This window comes from Cynocephalus volans, chromosome 15 (genome assembly GCF_027409185.1).
Source record: "Cynocephalus volans isolate mCynVol1 chromosome 15, mCynVol1.pri, whole genome shotgun sequence".
Lineage (NCBI taxonomy): Eukaryota > Metazoa > Chordata > Mammalia > Dermoptera > Cynocephalidae > Cynocephalus > Cynocephalus volans.
The window spans coordinates 38,102,487-38,115,282 of NC_084474.1; positions in this window are offsets into that span (position 1 = coordinate 38,102,487).

A 12,796-nucleotide genomic window follows, 5' to 3' on the forward strand; every position below is an offset into this window, starting at 1 on the left:
CAATATTATAAAGAATGTTGCACTTGATTGTTAAGGAAGAGTGACAAAAGTTTGAAGAGAAACTTGAAGTTTTTTAAAAAGCCAGTCCAGTATTTAACAAGAGAAAGGAGAATGGTACAGTAGACTCTCGAACAAGTATGTGCTGTTATCTGAAATTATCTTAAAATGGAAGAATTAAGGTAAGACTTGAGGGCAATTTTTTTTTATGGTCAGGAGGTTGTAACCTAGCTGGAAGCAGTAGACTAGAAAGCAGAATTATAACTGAATGATGGAAAATGGTTTAAATTGAACTTTTGCAAACTGCATGTAGTCCAAAATTTGGGACAGGTTATTTTTTTCTCCTATTTGAAATAACTTTCTCAGGTTTAGAATTGCATTACGAATCAGACTAACTCAAATTACCCAGCAAATGACGATTGACATTTGGTAAAATATACACAGTTGCAAGTTTCAATGTTCAAGACTAATTTTTCTTTTGAAATGCATTTGTCCTAAAGAACTGTGATGTGCACAGCATGTTACATCGGATAAAGTGGAAGAGAGAAATTGAACTATTAGATTGGCTCCCACTACGCACTTACCAGAAAAGAACACACCTGCCTCATTTGTGAGAACTTAATCGCTGCCACCATGGAGTTATTTTGAACTGGAAATGCACTCAGGATCAAGTGGGAGAAGGGAGAGGGGAAGAAATTGTTGGTCTTCTGAATTCCCTCCATCCCCTCCCTTTTTCCCTACTCCTCCTTCTTTTCCTTTTCCCCCTCTCTCCTTCATTTCTTCCCTTTCTTCTTTATTTCTTTCAACATCTCAACATTTCAGCTTAGATTCCTGGCTTAGCTGACCTGATTCTGAGTTAGTCTTTGCACAGGGAGAGCTTGAGAGCCGAGAACAGTAATGGGTATCCCCATGGATGTGTGAAAGTTGTCAGAATCAAAATGGAGTCACTGTTCTAAAAAACCCCTGAAAAATAGAGCTGGGAAAAACCTAAAGGGAAGGTTCTCATGCACGAATGCCTGATAACAAAACTTATCACAAAGGACTGTGCAAAACTACAGCCTTGCACAGAGGCCATTGCAACCTTAACAATAAATACTTCTATGAGGACATCTGCCCAGCCACTGTCTGTCTAATCTTAAACTGACATCATCCTTGTTATTGATCCTTGTAGCCAAGGATAATAATCCCAAAACAATTATATAGTTCTCCATCACTTTTTCTTTAAAACCCTTTGTCTTCCTTTGCCTTCCTGAGTGCCCACATAGTTTACTATGGCATGCATGTTCCTATCGCAATGTTCTATTCCCAAATAAACTCTATATACTTGGCCTCAGTTCTTTTTTAGGTCAACAGATGTATAAAAGATGTCTTGATGCCAAGCCATCAATATTTTTGTGAAGTGAGCATAAGCTTTAGAGTGAGACAGTCCTGGTTGATTCCCAGTCTACTGCTTGTTAGCTGTGTAATATTGTGCAAGTCACCAAACTTCACTGGGCCTCATTTTCCTTAATTAAAAATTGGGTTCCTTATGACCCAGTTTGCAAGGCTGTGGTAAAGCTTTTGATATAAAGTAAATGCTTCATGTTTAGCACCAATTATTATTATACTCCTCCAAACAAAAAGCCTCTTGTATTTCCTGAAAGAAGATTTGGTTCATAGATTAAAGAGTATTTATCAACCTTTTTTGCCTCTATGGTACATGGCTTAAATAAGTCACAGAAACTCACTCCTAAGGTGTAAACATAATTACTACAATTTCTACCTCTAAGTGTTTACTATCCTTTTATCTCCCATTTAAGAAAACTTATCAGATTGCAAGAAAATTATAGTTGCAATGTTCTAGAAATAATCTTAAATGTGATCCAAAATTTATTTTTAGAAGGGTGTATTAGTCCATTTTTGTGTTGCTGTAACAGGATACCTGAGACTGGGTAATTTATAAAGAACAGAGGTTTATTTGGCTTACAATTCTGGGACAGCTGCATCTGGCATGGGCCTCAGGATGCTTCTACTCATGGAGGAATGTGGCAGCAGCTGGTGGGTACGAGCAGATCGCTTGGTGAGATTAAGCAAGAGAGAGAGAGAGAGGGAGGTGCCAGGGTCTTTTAAACAACCAGCTCTCACAGGAACTGATAGAGTGAGATCTCACTCAGGCACCCCTACCCCAGGGAGAGCATTAATCCATTCATGAGGGATCTACCCCCATGACTCAAACAGCTCCCAACACTGCCACATTGGGTAGCAGATTTCCACATGAATTTTGGAGGGGACAACATGTCCAAACTCTATCAAAGGGTAACTAAATTTTTGTACATTGTTATTAAAATTACTCAGGGCATACCACATAACTAACCATTGGTAACTCATTGATCTGTTGAAAGAAACATATGGTCGAAAGGTTCTTAACTTGAGGATGTCTTCAGATCCTTGCTGGTAGCATTTTTCCGTAAAAAAATTATACTGAGTGCCACTGATTGAAGAGAACAGCAAAAGTTTTGAGATGCAGGTTTTTTTGAGGAATAACTAAAGGTTTTATAGTTTAAAGAAAACAGGCAAGAAGGTGAACAGGAATAGTAAAATTAGAGACTTGGAAAGTACATAAAATGCCCATTGTGTTAGCTCTCTATCCCAAGATTATTTACAAGATAAGGAATGGGAGAGTGGGAAAAAGAGAGAGTGAGACAAAGAGGAGCAGAAGACAGTCTTATTAAATGTGTTATAATTTTTAAAAATCTGTAAGAATAGAGATTCGGAAATCTTCCTTATAATTTTATCTTTACCACCAGTTATTCTTACTCAGTATAAAAAGAAATAAAACAAACAAAAAACCAGTTATTTTATTACAAATTAGTCTCATCTTTATCTATCCCTTACAGATAGACAACAGATAATTTGTTTTGTAAACCCTGAAAAAGCCAGTCCTTTGAGATGGATCCTGAGTGGCTAACAGGGTCCAAATTCTGAATGGAGCCAGCAGCCTTTTGCTGACTGGAGGTTACCCACATGCCCTGCGTCTTTGGGAAAACCACCAGCTAAACAATCGTTGAACTTTGGGGCTTTCATAGCCATCTGTTCCTGTTTACAACGCCAGAATCAACTGCTGCTGGAAAGTTCCATTTCACCATTTGGACCTGACCTATGGACTGTGGTCTGTAGTCAATTTTAAAGACAACCAAATCAGAACTGACAAGCTTGCGTTCCTTATTCACATAGCAGATTGGAGTGGGAACCTGGGTGGGAACTTTCTCTACAGAGACAGTCTCTCTTTCTGTTCTGGCACCTGTGTTTTGTACCAAAGGCTTTGTCTCCCCTAGTTGTAAACAGCTCACTGAAATAAAGTCTCTGTTTAGCTCAAAATTCCATTTCAGTGAATTTTGTTAACAGTGTATAGCCTACTTATTGCTGTCATAATGAATTCAAAGATTGTGCCTAGTGCAGGCTCTGCATCTCCATTGTCTTATTTTCTCATCTGCTGGTTGACGGGATGAATCAGTTAATATAAGGTAGCTTGCTGTGCATACTATGTTTTCATAACTATAATTGTTCAAAAAGGAGTCCTTGCAGCTGCACAAACTGTCAAATTTTGCAAGTAAGAGCCTACAATTTTCTACAGAGACAGAGGGTCACTGTGGCAGAGTGAAGGAGCAGTAGACTGGCTCTGCCACCTTCTCATTGGGGCAAGTCATTTCACCTCTCAGTAGCGAGACTTTCCTTGTCTAGTTCACAGAGTGTTCATGAGAACTGAGAAGAGGTGAAGCGTGTGAAAACACTTTTCAGATCACAAAACTGTATAATTGTAATCTGATACCATTAGATGAAATAGAACAATGCAATAATTACAAATCCCAAGAAGTGATCAAATAAACAAGGATGGCAACAACAGTACTTTTAAATGTCGCCTAATGTTAACTTGAAATGAGCAAAAGAGGCTTCTTCATTAATAAGCAGCAGTGTGGTATTACTTTTAGGCTTATTGTTCCCTTATACGATGAAGAATTTGCTATAAGCATTTAATGCGGGAGATAGAAAAATGTCTGCCAGCTAGAACTTTTTCAATTAGAATATTTGATTATGATACAGATAAAGTTTTCAAAATTATTCATTTATTAGTTACACATAGAAGTATTATATTATCCTTTTATTCAAAACCTGTTACTTACTGACTCATTATTTGAAGGTTGTGCTGAGGTAGCTTTCCTTCCTTCCTTCCTTCATTCTTTCATTCTTTCCTTCTTTCATTCCCTCATCTCTTCCTTCTCTCCCCCCTCCTCCCACTCCCTCTCTATTTGTCTCCGTCCCCACCTCCCTGTTGTTTCTTAAACTTAGACATCACAGAAAAATCTTTCATTGCCCATTTTTTCTTCTCTCCATAGTCTCTCTTGGCAGACAATCTTACCTAATGTCATGACTTTGACAATCAATGATGTGCAGACAATTTCTACTTCTATATGCCCAGTCCTGACCTCTCTTCCAAGCTCCAATACCATATTTTCAATTACCTGCTGTTGATATCTAACTACAAGTATATCGAGCACTAACTTAAACTCAAAGGGGATGTATTATTTCCTCCCAGACCTGCTCTTCTTTTTCTGTTCTTTGTTAGTGGCTGTTCACCTCCATACACATAGATTCCAAACCTCTGTGTCATCTTTGAGTCTTTCCTCTCTCCTCATCCGATTAAATACTTTCTCAAAATTTTAGTATTTATTTGCTCTTCTCCATGTCTAGGATCATTATATGGTTAGAATTTACCTTTTACCTTATTATTGAGAGACTTCTGAACTGGTTTCTCTATCTACACACTCTTCTGTAATTCATCTTACACATTATTGCCAGATAAACCGTAGAATCTTAGAATCACAGATCTCAGAATTAGAAACAGAATTTAAAGTGATCTGGTTCAATCAACTGGATGCTCTTTAGTTCTCTCTATAGCCCACGCCAACTCTATGCTTGAAGAACTGTACTGCTAATGTTAGTATTTAAAAATAAGCTGGCCATTTAAAAGTATTTTTTTAAATCTCTTTTCTCTTCCTCCTCTTTCTTCTTTTGAGCTGAATCCTTCTCCCACTTTTGTCTTAAGTCTATCCCCTGGGGCCATCCAGAAAGTCTAATCCCTCTTCCATAGATCAGGATTTCAAGATTTGTAGGTAGTTATTCTGAGTCCAAAAAAAAAAAAAAAAAAGTATAATAGCTCTACATTGGGTAATGTTTAGAAACTGTCAGAAGCACTCTTATTTTTAACCACTTGTTGCAAACTTCTGCAGGAAGAAGGTAGTGAATTGTGATAGCCATCTCTGAACCCAAAGTTCCAAAGTTGTCCTGAATGTTTAAGTTCTTTTTTTTTTTTTTTTTTTTTTAGGAAAAGGCTTGACTTTAAGGCCAGGAACTTCAAACACATTCGTTACAAACTCATAGATGTCTGAAGTGATTAAAAAGTACAGTTTGAGAAATATCAGTTATCAGTTATTACATCTCAAAATAAAACATCTACAATTCTGAAAAATAAGTTTAGATTTTAGATATATATATTAAAATATCTTTATCACAAGACAATCTCTATATTTTTACACTGAATGGCAGAAAGATTCAGCAGAGAAATTTATTATTTAATATAGAGAACAGATCATATCCAAATTTAATTTCATTTTAAACCTTAGTTTAACTTTTTTTTTTTTAAAAATTTTATTTTGTCGATATACATTGTAGCTGATTATTGCTCCCCATCACCAAAACCTCCCTCCCTTTTCCCTCCCCCCCTCCCCCCCAACAATGTCCTTTCTGTTTGCTTGTCGTATCAACTTCAAATAATTGTGGTTGTTCCCCCCACCCCCCCGGTTTGTGTGTGTGTGTGTGTGTGTGTGTGTGAATTTATATATTAATTTTTAGCTCCCTCCAATAAGTGAGAACATGTGGTATTTCTCTTTCTGTGCCTGACTTGTTTCACTTAATATAATTCTCTCAAGGTCCATCCATGTTGTTGCAAATGGCAGTATTTCATTCGTTTTTATAGCTGAGTAGTATTCCATCGTGTAGATGTACCACATTTTCCGTATCCACTCATCTGATGATGGGCATTTGGGCTGGTTCCAACTCTTGGCTATTGCAAAGAGTGCTGCGATGAACATTGGGGAACAGGTATACCTTCGACTTGATGATTTCCATTCCTCTGGGTATATTCCCAACAGTGGGATAGCTGGGTCGTATGGTAGATCTATTTGCAATTGTTTAAGGAACCTCCATACCATTTTCCATAGAGGCTGCACCATTTTGCAGTCCCACCAACAATGTATGAGAGTTCCTTTTTCTCCGCAGCCTCGCCAGCATTCATCGTTCATAGTCTTTTGGATTTTAGCCATCCTAACTGGGGTTAGATGGTATCTCAATGTGGTTTTGATTTGCATTTCCCGGATGCTGAGTGATGTTGAGCATTTTTTCATATGTCTGTTGGCCATTTGTATATCTTCCTTAGAGAAATGCCTACTTAGCTCTTTTGCCCATTTTTTAATTGGGTTGCTTGTTTTCTTCTTGTAAAGTTCTTTGAGTTCCTTATATATTCTGGATATTAATCCTTTGTCAGATGTATATTTTGCAAATATTTTCTCCCACTCTGTTGGTTGTCTTTTAACTCTGTGAATTGTTTCTTTTGCTGTGCAGAAGCTTTTTAGTTTGATATAATCCCATTTGTTTATTTTTCCTTTGGTTGCCCGTGCTTTTGGGGTCGTATTCATGAAGTCTGTGCCCAGTCCTATTTCCTGAAGTGTTTCTCCTATGTTTTCTTTAAGAAGTTTTATTGTTTCAGGGTGTATATTTAAATCCTTAATCCATTTTGAGTTGATTTTAGTATACGGTGAGAGGTATGGATCTAGTTTCATTCTCCTGCATATGGATATCCAGTTATCCCAGCACCACTTGCTGAAGAGGCAGTCCCTTCCCCAGTGAATAGGCTTGGTGCCTTTGTCAAAGATCAGATGGCAGTAAGTGTGTGGGTTGATTTCTGGATTCTCTATTCTATTCCATTGGTCAGTGTGTCTGTTTTTATGCCAGTACCATACTGTTTTGGTTATTATAGCTTTGTAGTATAGCTTAAAGTCAGGTAGTGTTATGCCTCCAGCTTTATTTTTTTTGCTGAGCATTGCTTTGGCTATTCGTGGTCTTTTATTGTTCCATATAAATGTCTGAATAGTTTTTTCCATTTCTGAGAAAAATGTCTTTGGAATTTTGATGGGGATTGCATTGAATTTGTATATCACTTTGGGTAGTATGGACATTTTCACTATGTTGATTCTTCCAATCCAAGAGCATGGAATATCTTTCCATCTTCTTGTATCCTCTCTAATTTCTCTCAGCAGTGGTTCGTACTTCTCATTATAGAGATTTTTCACCTCCTTGGTTAACTCAATTCCTAAGTATTTTATTTTTTTGGTGGCTATTGTAAATGGGCAGGCTTTCTTGATTTCTCCTTCTGCATGTTCACTATTGGAGAAAAGAAATGCTACTGATTTTTGTGTGTTGATTTTGTATCCTGCTACTGTGCTGAAATCATTTATCAATTCCAGCAGTTTTTTTGTAGAGGTTTTAGGCTGTTCGATATATAGGATCATGTCATCTGCAAACAGGGACAGTTTGACTTCATTTTTTCCAATCTGGATGCCCTTTATTTCCTTCTCTTCTCTGATTGCTCTGACTAGTACTTCCAACACTATGTTGAATAGGAGTGGTGAGAGTGGGCATCCTTGTCTAGTGCCTGTTCTTAAAGGAAAAGCTTTCAGCTTTTCCCCATTCAGGATGATATTGGCAGTGGGTTTGGCATATATGGCTTTAATTATGTTGAGATACTTTCCCTCTATACCTAACTTATAGAGGGTCTTTGTCATGAATGAGTGCTGAACTTTATCAAATGCTTTTTCAGCATCTATAGAGATGATCATATGGTCCTTGTGTTTGAGTTTATTAATATGGTGTATCACATTTATTGATTTGCGTATGTTGAACCAACCTTGTATCCCTGGGATGAATCCCACTTGATCGTGATGAATAATTTTTCGTATGTGTTGCTGTATTCTGTTTGCTAGTATTTTAGTGAGGATTTTTGCATCTATATTCATCAAGGATATCGGCCTGTAGTTTTCTTTTTTGGTTATATCTTTACCTGGTTTTGGTATCAGGATGATGTTTGCTTCATAGAATGAGTTTGGGAGATTTGCGTCCATTTCAGTCTTTTGGAATAGTTTGTAAAGAATCGGTGTCAATTCCTCTTTGAATGTTTGGTAAAATTCTGCTGTGAATCCATCTGGTCCTGGGCTTTTCTTTGTTGGGAGCCTTCTGATAACAGCTTCAATCTCCTTTATTGTTATTGGTCTGTTCAAATTTTCTATGTCTTCACGGTTCAGTTTTGGGAGCTTGTGTGTGTCCAGAAATTTATCCATTTCCTCCAGATTTTCAAATTTGTTGGCGTATAGTTGTTTATAGTAGTCTCGAATGATTCCTTGTATTTCAGATGAATCAGTTGTAATATCGCCTTTTTCATTTCTAATTTTTGTTATTTGCATCTTCTCTCTTCTTTTTTTTGTTAGCCATGCTAATGGTTTGACTATTTTATTTATCTTTTCAAAAAACCAACTTTTTGATTCGTTGATCTTTTGAATTGTTTTTTGGTTTTCAATTTCATTCAGTTCTGCTCTGATCTTAATGATTTCTTTCCGTCTGCTAACTTTAGGTTTGGATTGTTCTTGTTTTTCTAAACCTTAGTTTAACTTGATTAGTTAGCAAAGATATCCTTTGTGTAGCTCCCTAGTTCATAAATATTCTGGATCTCACATTTCCTTTTATCAGAAGGGAAAATAATTACAATATAGAGACAGACAAAACAAAATAACTTTTATACCTAAGTGATTGCTTTTCAATCTCCCTTCAAACAAGGTTAGCTGTGTTCTTAAGTGGAGAGTGAAATGTCTAATCTCATATTTTTTTCCTAGGTGGAAAATTATTCCTTCAACTATTATTTGTGCTATATAGTTTCAAGATCCTTCATTATCCTGGTTATTTTTCTAGGGGAAAGACTCATTTTGTTTTTAATCCTAGTAACAGGTGCTATTGGTCCACCCCCCCCCACCCCCCACCCCCGCCATATCCCTTAGGCACTTGCAGTTCCCATTTGCAACAGGTGTTCTATGGCAAGCACCTGCAATTCCCAGCTAAGGCTTTCTGTGTCTGGTACTTTCTGAGTCACCTCCCACATCATCTATGTGCACTCCAATCTCAGTGTCATGGTTTGCCTCTGGGGAAACGTAAACTAAATCATCCCTTTTAAATATCTTACTGTGTACTTTGCACTCAAGCATAAAATCTTTTCTTTCCTTGAATCTTAAGAGGCAGAAGCAAGAGGCAAATGATATTAAGATATCGAGGGATTTTAGTAAGCCGTGTTAAGGTAATTTTTTTATCTTGACTCTAAAGGAAAGGGAGAATCATTGAAAGAGTTGCCTGCAGTGGAATGGCAAGATCAGATGTGCTTTATGGAGGATGGATTTGTGAAAGCAAGACTTGAGGGGTAGATGCAATTAGGAGTATGTTTCTGGGGTCCAGGCACAAGGTGGTGGCTGACTGTGGTGACAATATGTAATAACCTCACAGAAAAGGCTAATGTTGTGAGAGATGTTTACGGAGTAGAATCGGCAGAACTTGGCTGCTGGTTTTAAATGGATACGGAAGGTGAAAGAGTAACTTGGCAAATGTTGGTGCCATTTGTTGTCTTAAAAGAAAACAAAATTGGGGGAATGGGGAGGGAAGCTTTTTTCTTTTTCTGTGTTGTGTTATATTCAAAATGTTTGTGTGAGCCTGAAGCATATGTTGTTGTTTTAAAGGGAATGTAAATAAAACATGTTTATGATGATCTATAGTATTCATTTTATTTGTTCAAAAGTGTCTTCCTCTTTCTTTCTATAGCATCTCCCATCTGTATCATTTTCGTATTGGTGGTGTTTAAATTTTTCCTGTTACTAAAAATTATATCATGATGTAACCATTTGGACCAATTTCCATTTGTGTATCAAGACATCAGATTGTGTATCAACAAATGTGAAAGTTGTATCTGTAAGACAATTGTAATGGATAAAATAATTGCAACGTGTGTCAGTGTGAAAGGATGGTGTGTATACAGAATACTTGAAAAAATAATTCTAGAATTGAAGAAAAAAAACTTGTTTTGTAGTATTTGAAAACTCTCCGTATCCTTCTGCAAAGGTTGAATAATGTAGCAAGCACTCTTTGACATAAAGATTAACCACTTTATGAAATAATTTTGGTTTTCTTCCTTTCACTTTTTTTCTTCCTCTCAATATGTGTTTATTTATATGCCTAGCATTGGATAATGAACAAAATAGATAAAGCTCCTTGCCTTCATGGAACTTACATTGTAATGAAAATTGGGAGAGACAGGAGAAAGACAAAAGACAATAAAAACAAAAGATAAATTATTTTCTATGATGGGTGCTGATAAATACTCTGAGAAAAATAAGAAAAATAGAAAAGGGTAAGATGGATGGGGAGGCGAGGTGTACAGGGGGTGCAAGAGAGGTTCGTAGCATCAGAGTGGGCCTCACTGAGAAAATGGAATCTGAGCAAATATTGGTAGGAAGTGAGGGAGTTGATGAAGAGAATATTTACAGGAAAAGCCTTCCAGGCAGTTGGATCAGCCAGAGCAAGGGCTGTAAGATGAGAGCAGACCTGGGGTCATCAGAAAATTCAAGGAGGCTAGGGGGCTGGAAGACAGGGGTGTCAGGCAACGAAGAGTGTTATAGGGTATTTTAAGAACTTAGCTCCTACCATGAATGAAATGGGAAGCTGTAAAAGTCTAAGAGTAGAGCAGAAAATTTTCTGATTTGTATTTTTAAAGGACCATTCAGGCTTTTGTACCGAGAATAAACTATAGAAGGTCAAGTGCAGAAGCAGAAAGACCACCTAAGAGGCTTTTAAAACTGTCCAGGTGAGAGAAGATGGGGGCTTGGATCAGCACAGCAGTGGCAAAGTAGCTAGACTTTCACTAGGTTTTGAAGTAATGCCAAAAGTATTTGCTGATGGCAATGGCTGTAAAATGTCAAAAACAGGAGTAAGAAGTGACTTTAAGGTTCTTGACCTGAGTAAGTAGTAGGATGGAGTTGCTTTTTACCAAAAAGAGCATACTATAGAACAGCCGGTGTGGGGTGAGCTGAGAAACAAGAGTTCAATTTTTGACATGTAAAGATTGAGCTATTTATTAGATACCAAGTGGATAAAAACAATTCTGAGTAGCTGAATATGGATAACTTATCCAAACTCAATTTTTTTTCTTATCATTTATTCATTGTTTGCATCAAATAAATGACTGTCTATTTAGCAAGGGGCTCCAGGAGATATTGTTATAAACCTGAATTCGTATATGTTGTGCAGATTGGTGAGAGTAGGTGTGCTGACAGACAATTTACAAAACAGGGATTGAAGCACCACATGGAAAATAATTTATTTTAAGGGAAGAGTCAAAGAAGACAAGCTTGAGCCAATAGCAGAGCTTAGTCGTCAAACCAGATGAGCAATTCTGGCCATAGAGTGGTGTCCAGCTCTCAGATTTGTCCAGCTTCTGTCCTCCATACTTCTTTCCATGACAGACTCATTTTGGATATTATGAGAGAGAGGACTATGAGTTGAAAAGTGAAATAATTACTTCTACTAAAATCTCTATGTAACATTGGGACAGATGAGGTTGTTGTATTGGTTTGTTCCTGACAGATTATTACAGATAGAAGAAGGGATCCATTTCTCCCCGCATTGGTACAGAACACTGTGTAGCTTTGGTACCCTTGGTATTCAGCGTATCAGCAGCACCTGCAAAGGCCATGACACAGGAAGACCAGGAGTGCCAAGTGTGGGGACCTGGGAATGGTGATATGGTGGTACCCAGTGGAGGGGGTAGCAGGGCCTAGAAAATATGGTGGTGCCTGTTCACGAGGTAGGTATATGGACTGAACATTTGTATACCCCCAGAAGTCATATGTTAAAACCTAACCCCCAAGCTGATGTTACTATGAGGTTGGGCCTTTGGGAGGTAATCAGGCCATGGTGTTAGGGTGGAGCCCTCATGAATGGGGTTAGTGCCCTTATAAGAAGAAACAAAAGAGAGATAATGTTTCTCTCTACTTTGGGAGAATAAAAGAAGACAGGACATCTGTAAAGCAGAAATGAGGCCTTCACCAAAAACCATGTAGAGACACTGATCTCAGACATCCAGACTCCAGCCTACAGAACTGTGAGAAACAGTTGTTTAAGTCACGTGTGAGTGTGTGTGTGTGTGTTTACTGTGCAGACTCTTGGGTTTGTAATATCAGATGGATTCAAGGACAAAAAAAGTACATGTTTTTACTATCAAAGTGGTTTTCCTTTGGCTTCAGTCTGGGACGGACTAAAAGAGTGGGTTAAAATTTATTCAAATCTCCACCTCCCTGACTTTGAAGTCCACTTTCTTAACATTTGTTAAGAGAGCTATTGCTTCAATAATGCTACATAACAAACCATCGCAGAATTCAGAGGGTTTCAGTTGCAAATATTAATTTTTTTCTCACTCCTGACTTCATGAGTCTGCTGGGGAAGCTCTGTTTCAGGCTACAGAACATCTAGGTTAGACTCCACCTTTGGGGTGGGTTCAAGTCTGCTCCTGCATCTCATTTTGGATGCACTAGGGGTGTATTTTTTTTTTTAGTGGCTAGCCAATGTGGGGATCTGAACCCTTGACCTTGGTGTAATCAATACCACACTCTAACCAATT